Here is a 14,404-nt window from a genome sequence, read left to right on the forward strand (position 1 = left end):
GCGATATTGGCCTGAAGTTTTGTTTCTTTGTTGTGTCTGTCTGTTTTTGGAATTAGGATGATGCTGGTTTCACAAAAAGAGTTTGGGAGTCCTCCATCTTTTTGGATTTTTTGGAATAGTCTGTGAAGGATAGGGGTGAGCTCTTCTTTAAATGCTTTGTAAAATTCTCCTGTGAAATCCTCTTGTCCAGGGCTTTTGTGTGTCTGGAGTTTTTGATTACTGCTTCAATTTCATTTGCTGTTATTTGTGTGATCAGGCTTTCTGCTTCTTCATCATTGAGTTTTGGAAAATTATATTTTTCTAGAAGTTTGTCTATTTTATCTAGGTTTTCAAATTTCTTGGCATACAGTTCTTCATAGTAATTTCTTACAATCCTTTGTATTTCTGTGGTATCTGTTGTAATCTCTCCTCTTTCATTTCTGATTGTGTTTATTTGGGTCTTCTCTCTTTTTTTCTTGATGAGTCTGCTTAAAGGCTTGTCGATTGTGTTCATCTTTTCAAAGAACCAGCTCCTGGATTCATTGGTCCTTAGAATTGTGCTTTTAGTCTCTATGTCATTTAATTCTGTTCTGATCTTGGTTATTTCTTTCCTTCTGCTTGCTCTGGGCTGTCTTTGTTGTTGTTCCTCGAGTTCTTGTAGAGGTAGGGTTAGATTGTTTGTTTGAAATGATTTTATCTTTTTTAGGTATGCCTGTATGGCTATGAACTTCCCTCTCAGAACTGCCTTGGCTGTGTCCCATAAGTTTTGGATTGTTGTGAGTTCATTTTCATTTGTTTCCAGAAACTTTTTGATTTCTTCCTTAATTTCATTCTTGACCCATTCATTGTTTAATCGCATGCCATTCAATCTCCATGATTTTGATTGTATTGGTTTTTTTTTCTTGAGGTGGGTTTCTAGTTTCTGTTCCTTGTGATCCGAGAAAATGCTTGGTATGGTTTCAATTTTCTTGAATTTGTTGAGGCTTTTTTTGTGTCCTATCATGTGGTCTATGTTTGAAAATGTTCTGATGTTGCATTTAAATAGAATGTGTGTTTAGCTTCTTTGGGATGGAGGGCTCTCTATATATATATCAGTTAAGCTCATTTCATCTAGGGCATTGTTCAATGCCACAATATCTTTGTTGATATTTTGTTTGGAATATCTGTCCGTTTTTGACAATAGGGTGTTAAAATTTCCCAGTATAACTGTGTTTGTGTCAATTTCTTTCTTGAAGTCCTCTATGATTTTCTTTATGTTTTTGGGTGCTCCTATGTTGGGTGCATATATATTTACAATGTGCATGTGTTCTTGGTGCATCCTTCCCTTGAGTATTAGAAGTGACCTTCTGGGTCTCTCTTTATGGCCCTTTTTTTTGAAAGTGTATTTTGTCTGATATGAGTATTGCTACCCCGGATGTTTTTTCCTGTCTATTTGCTTGGAAAATTTGTTTCCAGCCTTTCACTTTTAGCCTGTGTAGGTCTTTTATGCTGAGGTGGGTCTCTTGTAGGCAGCATATTTGTGAGTCATGCTTTCTTATCCATTCAGCTATTCTATGTCTTTTGATTAGAGTATTTAATTCATTTATGTTTAAGGTTATTATGGATAGGTACTTATTCATTGCCATTTTTGTACCTTGTTCCTCTCCCTCTCCCTCTCTCTCTCCCTCTCTCTTTCTCCCTCCCTCCTTCCCTCCCTCCCTCTCTCCTTTTCCTTTTTTTCCTTAAAGCAGGCCCTTTAGCATCTCTTGCAAAGCTGGTTTGCTGGAGGTGTATTCTTTTAGACTTCCTTTGTCTGAGAAACTTCCTGTTTCGCTTTCTATCTTGATTGAGAGCCTTGCTGGGTAAAGTAGCCTTGGTTGGAGACCTCTGGTTCTCATTACTTGGAATATTTCTTGCCATTCTCTTCTGGCTTGGAGTGTTTCAAGAAGAAGTCAGCTGCTAACCTTATTGGGGATCACTTGTGTGTTACTTTCTGTTTCTTCCTTACTGCTTTTAAGAATCTTTCTTTGTGTTGGAATTTTGCCATTTTAATTATGATATGTCTTGAGGTGGGCCTCTTTGGGTTCCTCTTGATTGGGACTCTCTGTGTTTCCTGAATTTGTGTGACTTTTTCTCTCATCAAATTAAAGAAGTTTTCCACTATTACTTTTTCAAATAGGTTTTCTATCCCTTGCTGTTCTTCTTCTCTGTCTGGTATCCCTATTATATGGATATTATTACCTTTCATATTGTCTTGCATTTCTCTCAATCCCTCTTCATTCTTTCTGAGCATCTTTTATTTTCTTGCTTTTTCTGGGTGTTTTTTTCTTTTTTGTCTTCCAATCTGCTGATCTGATCTTCTGCTTCATTAATCCTGCTTTTCATTCCTTCTACTGTGTTCTTCAGTTCAGAAATTGTATTGTTCATTTCCTCTTAGCCCTTGTTGATAGTTTCTATTTCCTCTTTCATGTTGATGTAGTTTTCTGTGAGTTCATTGTAGGTTCCCTGTAGTTTCTGGTAGCTCATTGTGAGCTCATTGAGCTTCCTGGTGATCATTTCTTTGAACTCAATATCTGATAGTTGAATTGCCTCTATTTCATGTGGCATTCTTTCTGAGCCTTCCTCCTTTCCTTTCATGTGGGGATTGTTTCTTTGTCTTCCCATTGTTTGTGAGACTCTTCTTGTTAGCCTCAGCTTCTTAAATTGATCTGTTCTGGCTCCCTGGGTTTGTGGTGTGAACTTCTTTAGTAGAATAGCAGTGAGTTTCAGTAGTGTAGTTTCCTTGATCTCCCAAGCTCACTGGTCTTGGGCTGTCATTTAAGTAGACTTTGTGTTTGTCTTTGGGTTTTGATTGTTGCTGGGTCTTTTTTGGTGTTTCCTTTCCACCAGCTGGTTAAATGATGGTCACTCTGTCCACCACCTCTTGTATTTTTTTGTGCTGGTGAGGGCAGGTTGTGTTGAAGCTGGTTCTTCTGTGTGTATAAGGTTTAAAAAATTCTCTCTTGCTCTTCTTCAGTTGTTTGTATTGGGTTCTGTCTCTACTGTTTAGTTGTACTTCCAGACAGGTCCTGGATTGAGGTTTGTGTGGTTACCACTCCCTCCTTCACCTTCTTCTGTTGTTATCTGTTAGTGGTTCCTTTGTTGTTGGCTTTCCTCTTCCAGTGGGTATCTTGGTGCTCACCGCCTCCACCTATTCTTTTTTGTCATCAGTTTGAGGGGGAAGACAAAATGGTTTAAGAGAGCAACAGAGTATTCTATGATATTTACAGTAGCAGCAAGTAGAGAAGAGATAGGAGATCCTTTGACTATGTATAGTGTTAACCGCGATCTTCCATCCAGGTAGCTGAGTTTTAGAAAGGATGGAAAGAAGATAAGACTCTTGTTGGAGAAGGAAGGATGTGAGTTGGATCTATAAAGCAGGGAGGTTGTGGGAGGTCAGATTCTGAGGTAAGGTGAGAGTAAAGGGTAGTAAATAGGTGTAGTGTGTGGGAGAATAGAGTTAACCACTACAGTAATAGAGTTCAGGAAACTTTGAAATGGGCTAAGATCTGGGAAGGGTGTTGTGAAGTAATTACAATTGCATGGAACAGAAATTATTTACAATAATATTAGGGTAACAATCATATGACAGAATCTATGAGATCTAGGTAACAAGAATAAGGAGTACAGAACCTTGAGTAGTGTGCTATTGGGACACAGGTGAGTTAAAGGACAGTAGATTAGCAATACACTATGGAAAGAGATATCAAGGGAAAACTGTCAGGTGATACAATATATCCAGCCTAGCAAAGCAGACTATATATACAACAAGAAGAGGGATACAAAAATACTAGTAAAATGTATGAATACTGGAAAAATAATAATAATAATACAAATATGCAATAACTTTCAGGTTCTCTGTAATAGAGTGAAATTTGTCTCACTGTCCCATCTGTTGTGATGTCCTTTCTTTGGATTCAATTTTGGTCTTGTCACAGATCCAGGATTTTGTCTCACTTGTAGGTATTTAGAAAAAAAATTAAAAAAAATAAAAATAGAAAAGGCAGACGAAAGAAGGAAGAAGAGATAAAATTGAGGAAAGGAAGGAGGAAGGAATAAAACAAGAAAGTCATAAAGAGAGGAAAAAGAAATCAAAAGAGAATAACAACAATAAAAATTAAAAAATTAAGAATTGTTAAAAAAATAGAATAAAAATAAAAAGTCTCTTGGTTTCAAAGTGGCCAAACTGGTTTTTCTGCTCTTGCTGGCTGTGTCAGGCTGAGAGGTGGTTGGTATGGCTTTTCTTCCTCAGTCAGCGGAGCTCGCACTGGCTACCACACTGTCTGGGAAGCTAACGTGGCTCCTCAGCTTTGTGCCCTGGGTGTGGGAATCAGGTCTTTCCCTAGGGTTACTGCTATGGACTGGGGTGTGGGGATGCTCTCCCCATGCAAGCGCGTGCCCGTGTCCCCTCAGCTGGGTGGCAGGGAGGCTGGAGTGATTGATCACTTTAGGAGAATTCCCCAAACAATGTCTGTCTATTCACTCCCTCTTGAGAAATTCCTCCTGTTCAAGCCTGCCGTTCCACACAGTGGCCTGGCTTCTCCTGCAGCCAAACTCTCCAGCCAGACCAGTGACTTTGGGGATCAGGGCCTGCTGAGCGACCCAGCCCCTCCAGTGTCCACAGCCTCCAAAAGTGCTCATAGCCCTTGTGTGTTTGCTAGCACCTGGATTCCTCCGAGTGCTGCTCAGACCTTGTTTGGCTGGGGAGGGAGCAGTTGTCCTGGCTCTCTCCCAAGGACTCTGTGGCAAACACAGCAGTGGGCACTGGGCCTGGGGCTGCAGCCCCCGGACCACATGCTGGTCCCTGGGACCCTACCTTGTTGCAGCACTCTTCTTAGGGTCCGGTTTTTTGGTTCTGTCACAAACCTTGGTCCCCTATTTTCACATGTGCTGAAGTATGTTGGTTGCTTGCTTCTCTACTCCATAGATTGGTCAGGATTTTCTCCCCTGATCAGAGGAAAGCCAAATATGCTCCTTCCTACTCAGATGCCAATTTAGCTCAGCCCCAGGTCTCTTGCATTCTTAAGTGCATGTTGAAGTCTGCTTCATGGAGGATCCAACTGATACAAATATGACTCTTCTATGCACTAACATTGATCCTGGGATCAAATGTCAGATTTGGGGTTAAGGATAGGCTCAGAAATAATTTGTTTAACATGAGTCTTAAAGAAGAGAACTGGTAAGTCCCCCAGATCACTTGGGCTTTGATTCTTTCTCAACAATACTTACCTTACTGTTTAACATTTGAAAATTAATATATATATATAATAATTTTCCCTAAATATAAAAAAATAGCAACCTGATAACCTTTTTCTCTGCCAACACTGTCTGTCCCAAGAGGCAGATCTATTCTTTTGTGATTCTTTTTTATATGAGTATGGTTTAAAAATTACCCTTAACATACTTACAATCCCCAGCACCCTACTTTTTAATTTTTCTGATCAGGACTTCAGCCTTACATTGTGAAGATCTGAAGTTTTATAAAGCACTTTCATTTTTATTATTCCACTAGATTCTTATAACAAACTTGTTAAGTTGGCTACAAATAACAACAGCAATTTTATAGATGAGGAAACTGAGTTTTAGAGATATTTAATGAGTGCCAAAGTCATACAGCTAGTCACACATACATGTCAGGCCCTAGGCTCAAACTCAGCACTTCTAAAGCATAATATAATGCATCATCCACTCTACCACATTGCATCTCAAGATATGGTTTGAGTTTACTGGTGGTTTCAGTGAGTCTAACTCAAATCTCCAGATATACATAAGTGACATTGGGTTCTTGGAGGGCTTTCCACATGTTTTGACAACACACCCAAAGAAGATAGCATATTTCTGCATCAAACACATGGGACTAGCCTGTGCCTTCTCCCCTCTACCCAGTTGGGATGACTTCACAGAGCAGCTAGTGTCTCTGAATACCCACATGTTATCATGAAGTATTTGTAACTCCAGATGTCCAAGACTTACCCTAGGAAAAGTTGCCAGTCACTGGGTTTCTTGATTCCATTTCTCTTCCTTCTTAGCTCTGTGTTATTTTTGTTCTATTCACCATTATCTTCATGACATTTGTTTTAATTTCTCTCTGCTTTCTTATTCTGACTTCCCTTTTGGACATTTTCTTCCATCCTGCAAAAATTCCCATACTTTCCTGCCAGTAAATTAGCTCATAGAAGACATTTCTCAAACCCTGCCACCTTCCTTGATACCACAAGAACAGTTTCACCTACAATATCTCCAGTGGTGAGTGGTTTAGGCAGGAAGGCAAATCTAGATATACCATTAGGCTGTTGGAAGTCTTCTTACATTGCACATAACCCTTGAGTAGCAAGAGAAATGGTTATCTCTTATGGCTTCCTGGACAGCTCTGCCCTGAACAGCTCATGAAGCTGGCTTTTTGAACTTTAGGTTGCTGAAGAGTTCTTGTCACTTTCTGTCCCAGATGTGTCCTTTGATGCTGAACACTTGGTCCTTTCCCTTAGAGAGAAGAAAGATAAGGAACAATTGAAGGAGCTTAGGTTATTTTTTAATACCATCTAAAAAATGTAATATATTTTATTGATTATGCTATTACAGTTGTCCCATTTTGTCTCCCCTTTATTCCCTTCCACCCTGTACCGTCCTCCCACCAGCATTCTCCAACCTTAGTTCATGTCCATGGGTCATACATAAAAGTTCTTTGGCTTCTCCATTTCTCATACTATTCTTAACCAATCCCTGTCTATTTCGTACCTACCATTCATGCTTCTTATGCCCTTTATCTTTTCCCCCATTCTCCCCCCTTCTCCTCCCCACTGATAACCCTCTATGTGATCTCTATATCTGTTATTCTGTTCATTTTGTAGTTGTTTGCTTAGTTTGTTTTCATTTTTGTTTTTGTTTGTTTTAGGTTCAGTTGTTGGTAGTTGTGAGTTTGTTGTCATTTTACTGTTCGTAGTTTTTTATCTCCTTCTATTTCTTAGATAAGTCCCTTTAACATTTCATATAATAAGAGTTTGGTGGTGATGAACTCCTTTTACTTGACCTTATCTGGAAAACACTTTATCTGCGCTTTCATTTTAAATGATAGCTTTGCTGGATAGAGTAATCTTAGATGTAGGTCCTTACCTTTCATGACTTCAAATACCTTCTAGCCCCTTCTTGCCTGCAAAGTTTCTTTTGAGAAATCAGCTGATAGTCTTATGGGAACTCCTTTGTAGGTAACTGTCTTCTTTTCTTTTGCTGCTTTTAAGATTCTTATGTTTAATTTGGGTAATTTAATTATGATGTGCCTTGGTGTGTGCTTCCTTGGGTCCAATTTCTTAGAGACTCTCTGAGCTTCCTGGACTTCCTGGAAGTCTATTTCCTTTGCCAGGTTGGGGAAGTTCTCCTTCATTATGTTTTCAAATAGGTTTTTAATTTCTTGCTCTTCGTCTTCTGCTTCTGGCAGCCCTATGATTCGGATGTTGGAATGTTTAAAGTTGTCCTGGAGTTTCCTAAGCCTCTCTTCATTTTTTGAATTATCGTTTCTTCATTCTGTTCTGGTTGAATGTTTATTTTTTCCTTCTCCTCCAAACCATTGATTTGAGTCCTGTTTTCCTTCCTTTCACTGTTAGTTCCCTGTACATTGTCTTTTATTTCACTTTTCATAGCCTTTACTTTTTCTTCTATTTTGCAACAATACTCAACCATTTCTGTGAGCATCCTGATTACCAGTGTTTTGAACTCTGCATCTAGTAAGTTGGCTATCTCTTCATCACTTAGTTGTATTTTTCTGGAGCTCTGATCTGTTCTTTCATTTGAGCCATATTTCTTTGTCTCAGAACACTTGTTTCATTATAAGGGACAAAGCATTATGTATTCACCAGGGCAGGGCAACCCACTTTGCTGCATTGAGATGCTGTATGTGGGAAAGGGGTCTAAGAGGGAACACTGTCACTTGCTCAGCTTTCTGCTGACTTTGAGTCACTTCCTCCTCTACCCACAAGCATATTGTGTCTTTCTGGTGTTGATTCTTGGTGTGGGTGGGTTTGTGTATGTTCTAGGACCCTGTGGGTCTCTCCAATGAACTCTCCTGTGAGACTGGGTGTTTCTCCTGCTGCCTCAACCCCCCAGAGGATTTTTTAATCAGAGATTTTGAGGCTTTATTTCCTCGACTGGAACCCTGGGGTACACAGTCAGTCTAACTCCCCAGTTGTTCCTCCTGGTTTATCCACATGCAAATGTGGGACCACCAGCTCTCCCACCCCAGTCCTTCAGCTCCTGCCTTGCTGCACATCCTCTCCATCCTGGCTGCCCATCTCCATCCCTCCTACTGGTCTGGATGAATATTTCTTCTTTAACTTCTTGGTTGTCAGACTCCATACAGTTTAATTTTCTGGCAGTTATGGTTATTTTTTGTTTTTAAATTTGTTGTTGTCCTTCTTTTGGTTGTCTGAGTAGGTCAAGTATATATACCTACACCTCCATCTTGGCTGGAATTTTTTTTATTACCATTTTTAAAAGAATAAAAACAATGCATCTTCTTAATAGAAAACTTGGAAGATGAAAAATAAAGTAAATAACAGTTCTGGATAATAACTTTAATATTTTTCAATGCATTTTACCATCTTGTTTTTTTTTCACTTAAAATATGATAAAATAATTTTTGGTGACACTAAACATTTTTCTTAAAGTAGGATTTTCCATGGATGTGTGCCATAATTTATTGAACCAATCTTTATTATTAAGACATCTGGTAAAAATTACACATGATTTAATTTATCAAGTAGCAGTGTTTCAAAACAAAAGAATTTGTTTTGTTTCCTGAAAGCTTTGGAAAGGTATATCAGATAGGATATCTTTAACTGAAAGTAACCGAATATTCATATTAATATTGGTCTAACTATTACTAAGAAGTCCAGATATTCAGTGGGCCCCAGCAGCTCAAATCTGTCATCAAGGAGATAGGCTCTTGCTATCTTTCCACTTTGTATATTAGGCAAGTCAGTTTTCCCTCCCGGCTAGCTTCCCTGGCCATAAGTTGATGGCTGCAGTTCTAGGTATCCCATTCTGACACATCATCTTCCAGTGGAAGAACTGAAGATATCTATGTTTTGGAGCAAGGGACTACTTTTCAGAATCTGCCCTTCATATCTTATTAGCTAGAATTGGATCAAATCTCACCCCATCATTTGGAACAGGAGTGAGATCCCAGTGGTTGGCTTGGCTCTATCTCTAGAGCTTGGGATAAGAATACATCTTCTGGTAAGGTGGACAAAGAAAGCAAAACAAATTGTGGTTAGGGAAAAAGAAAGTGTTGAAATGAGTGTTTGTTTGGGTTCCGCTGGAAACAAATTCTGAAACAAAGATTTGAGTGCAAGTAGATTATTTAGTAGGTGATCCTAGGAAAAACTGGTTGAGGGAGTGTATCTGAGATAGGGAAATGAAAAGAGTCAATAAAGAGTATATTATCTAGCCAGCTACCACCGTGGACACCTGGGGTTCATATGTGCTGAGGAGTTCTGGGACACAGTGGAAAACACACACCTCAGAATTAATCTGACTGAGAGGCAAAGAGTTGGGGTATTTACAGACCAACTCCTGTCAGTCATTGGTTGAAGGCTGATAAGTCACTCCTAATTCACAGTTTTGCTTTCCATGGTTTGAGTTACCTATGGTAAAATGCAGCCCAAAAACTTTAAATGGAAAATTCCAGAAATAACCAATAAGTTTGAAATTGTGTGCCATTTGACTATTGTGATGAAATCCTGCCCTGTCCTACTCCATCTCACTAGGGACATGAATCCCTTTGCTCAGCGTATTCACGCTGTATATGCTACCCACCCATTAGTCACTTAGTAGCCACCTCAGTTATCAGATTTACTGTCATGGTATCACAGTGCTTGTGTTCAAGTGACCCTTATTTTACCTAGAGCACAAGAATAGTGATACTGGCAATTTAGATATGTCAAGAAGAAGCCATAAAGTTCTTCCTTTAAGTGAAACAATATATATAGGGAAAAACATAGTATATATGAAATTCAGTACTTTTTACAGTTTCAGGCTTCCTCCAAGGGTCTTGCAATGTATCCTTTGAGGATAAGGGTGGACTACTATGTTAGCTCTGTGGTAGTTCCAGCCAGCCCCACACAGGCTGGGTGAACTCGGAGGTGTCAGGCAAAGCATTGCAGTGTTTGAAGTTGAAACCTATCATTTTAGTGGAAAATAAGCGAATTAAAGAAGTGCAAAAGAGGTGGATTGATGAACTTGGAGTCAATGAATGGCAGATCCTGGGATGGAAATGCTGGTGAGACTATTAACTTAACATAGACCAAATACACGTTTAGGACACCAACAAAGCAGGAGTGTCAAATTTTGGCAAGAATTTGATATTTCAAGTATTGAAGTTGTCATTATGGAATCATTTAAAACTCTGTTAAGCTTCCTTATATTTATTTTACAATTTTAGTTGGGTTTATTTTGAATTATAGTATATATGGGGTGGGGTATATAATGCTTTTAGCACTTTGGGGTTCTTCTCAAGTTTCTGACCTAGACTTGAACCCAGGTCCCTGGGCTCAAGTCTAGTGAGCACTGCCTGAAACCAGGCTGTTTCCCAAGAGATAGACTATCACTGTTCTTCCCTAGGGCTGCTGTCAACACTAGGCTATATTGTTCTAATAATAATGTCCTCTGACTTGACTCAGCATGAGAATGGTGCTGCTGAGTGGGAAGATACATGTAAATGCATTTCGCTGTTTCTTGAAGTACATTTTCTGGAGAAACAAAACAACAAGAATGCTCAAAAATTTTTAGATTATAAAAGCTTCTATGGTTGCATAAGTGATTTTTGTTGCTGTTGTGTTAAACCATAGGGCTTTTTAGAGCTCTTGAAATGTCAATATGTTCTATGGAATTCCAAGAGAAAGCAATAGCATGCAGTATTTACTAATTTTTTTCAGGAGGGAACACTTTCTCTCAGAAATTTTCACAGGCTAGTGTCCCTCACAACCCTCTTGGAAATGTTAATAGAATCTCTAGCTAATCAGTCTTCCCATGAATATTTTAGGTTGCCTGATTCATCTTGTAATAGGGAAAGCTGTGGTTGAGGGATTGAGGCCTGGATTGTTTTCTTTTCCAGTGGGACATTCTATGACAACATCAATGGTATTATTGATGCTGTCATAGAATATGTTTTTACTTACTTTTCCAGGAGTGATTGAGAGTTTGTGTCAACCCAGCTATAGCTGTTTACTCTGCTTGTCTTGTGATCAAAACCAGATGACCTCACCAGCAGAAGTGTGAAATCAGATGAACCACAGAGATTATAGTCTAACCAGTGAAACAAACATCAGTGCCTCATGAGGACCTCGGACTGGGGACAATCTTTCTGCCTCCTTTTAATTGTGTTTCTTAACTGTCTTTACTTGGAAAGGCTTCTATGGTCTGCATTTGATCAATCAATTAGTTTCTTATATTTGCAAGGCTCTTTGCTTGGCAAAGAAATGAGAGCTAACAGGCAAACTCCCTGCAAAGCTGCCAAGGATAGTTGGAATGTGATCCTTAGTTGCAGACTGTCAGACTCCAATGGGCCCTCCGTGCAGAAGTCTTCTCATTCCCAGAGCATTTTAAAACTTCAGTTTCTTTTCCTTTCTTGTGACACAGTCAAAAAAACAACTTTTTGCTGTGGAGGAGAAAAGCTTGATTCTGTACCTTGACTCTTTGTTGGAAGAGAAAGTTGGAATGAATTAGAGTGAATTAGGCTGCCCCAATCAACTCCTCATAGGCCTGAACCATCAGACAGACAAACTATATGGGAGTGCTCTGGCTAATGGTTACAAGTACATGCTCCCAATGTGGCTTATTATTACCTATAGATTTGGCCAAGAGTTTAACAGGAAAAACTTTGCATCTGATAGCACTTCTACTAGTCATGGACCATAAACTTGGCAGAAAGGTTCCACAACATGACAGAAGGGAGATGTGGTATTTCATAAGGCAGCCACTGTTTTTTTATGTAAACCATAAGATCCCATTGATAACAAGCCCAAATTCAGACATCCTTAGCATGTTAAATAAGTGGAGGATGGAGACAGAGAATCAAGTGGTTGTTTGAAAAGGGTGCTGTTTTCAGAGCCAAGAATGAATAAGCTCTAGGTATTTCCGAAAGTAGCTGTGGTTAGAGTAGGAAATATGTGTATTTGGGTAGAAGAAGCTCTTCACACTTCCATACACTCCCAGTTGGAGTGATGATATTTTTCAGAGTTACAATTGTCTAGAGAATTGCTGACTTGACCAATGAAACCTTGGTTTGTGAGGATGGGAAACAGTGATGTCAATTGTATCTGGAGATGGTCTGTGTTCTTTCCCTTTAACTCTTTTACCTGCCTTCCACAGGTTTGTAAGACAGGATGAATGTTTGGCAACCCCAATGTGTTTTTTTCTGATAACTGTATTAACTGCAAATGGCCTGTATTGATGAGATATTAATAAAAAGCATTATACCTAGAGTGGGGTGTGGGGATGACAGCAAGTGGGAAAAGCAAGTAAAAATCCAGCTTAACTGGCCGGTCTCTAAATCACTAGAACTTTTAACTAAGGTCTTCTAAACTTGGCTAGTGCATTTAAAAAGCTCACTCCTTTTCTGTGTACATGCAGGGAGAAGCTTTTCAGGGGCCCCTATGAAGACATTTAATGACATTTTCTGTAGGTAGATAATACATTTTCTTTAGTCTCTGTGTCCCTTCCCCACCCCTCCCACCCACCAACTCCTCAACACAGTCAACTTAGACTTCCCTTTTGGAGGTTTTATTGCCCCTCCTGGGGGTTTTCTTGGGAAGGATTTAAATGGTTCTAGATCAACTGTCTCCAATGACATTCTGTTTCTACAAACACTGGGAGCATGGGCTACCGCTAACACAGCAAACCCTTCCCAGCTACCAATCTCTGTTGTGAGAGGTTTTTGGCATGAATTGGAAACTGGGCCATTGTTTCTCCTCCAAGTTCCAGGGAACACATTTCAAACACTGCAAGTGACCCTGTTGAAACCCTTTCATAAGCTTGAGGTGAGTAAAGGCCACCACAACTTCTTTTCTGGGAGTATACTCAGAACACAATAATCTCTGGAAACATTCTGCCTAAAATCCTTCTTTTTAAAAATCTCCAACAACCCAATTCTTTGATACCCTCAATGAGGATGAATAATCCAATTGGTTTTCAGAACCCACGTTGAAATCTCACAACTCATTTTGACTGTGATATTGATTGCTTTATGGTCTTTGATGAAAGTTTCATTCAACATGTTGCTCTGGTAGACTACTTTGAATTTAGGGAAATGTTTTCTTCTTTTAAACTGTTGCAGTTTGCAGTCTCTGAGTAGTAGATGTGGAGACAGAGTTAAGAGTACAGAAGTTCCACTGGGGAATAGCACCAGTGCAAGGAAAAAGAAGAAGTAAGGTTGGGCAGGGGAAATCACCAAACTGTCATGAGACCTCTCTCAGTCCAGTGGAGAGCTCCAGTGCAAAACCTGCCCAGTCCAGGAGTCTTACATTGTTGAAAATGGGTAGGCCATTTACCACCACCTTGCTCAGTCAGTTGCAGGAGGCTTTTCCCAAGAAGAATGTACATTTAGCTACCACCTTCTTACTCAGTCATTGACTATGGCCAATGACTGTCATACCCTGAGAAAGATATGACCTTAGGTAGAAAGCAATGGTGAACCCTGATGAGACCAAAAAAGTGGAGACTATCAGTTAACCACACTTTTTAAAAACAGTTTGCACCTTTTATCTATCTATCTATCTATCATCTATCATCATCTATTATCTATCCATCTATCATCTATCTATCTACCTATCTAATCTATCTATCATCTATCTATCTATCTATCATCATCATCTATCATCTATCATTTATTTATATTTTTCAAGCAGATAATTTATTTTTTATTGTTGCTCTATTATAGCTGTTCCAATTTCCCCCATTTCTCTCCCTTGCCTCACCCACCCCTACACCCACAGTCAATCCCCACCCTGTTGTCCATGTCCATGGGTCATTTACATATGTTCTTTAACTAGCCCTTTCCCCTTCTTTCCCCCCTTATCCCCCTCCCTCCTCCCTTCTGGTCTCTGTCAGTCTGCTCCTTAATTCCATGCCTCTACTTCTATTTTGCTCATTTGTTTCCTTTGTTCATTAGGTTCCACCTATAGGTGAGATCATATGGTATTTGTATTTCACTGCCTCTTATTTCACTTAGCAAAATGTTCTCCAGTTCCATCCATGTGGTTCCTTTTTTCTTTCTGCTGCATGATATTCAATTGTCTAAATGCACATTTTTGATCCACTCATTTACTGATGGGCGGTTAGGCTGTTTCCACCACTTGGCTATTGTAAATAATGCTGCTATGAACACTGAAGTGCATAGGTTCTTTTGATTTGGTGTTCC

Source organism: Phyllostomus discolor, chromosome X (assembly GCF_004126475.2).
Source record: "Phyllostomus discolor isolate MPI-MPIP mPhyDis1 chromosome X, mPhyDis1.pri.v3, whole genome shotgun sequence".
Taxonomy (NCBI): Eukaryota; Metazoa; Chordata; class Mammalia; order Chiroptera; family Phyllostomidae; genus Phyllostomus; species Phyllostomus discolor.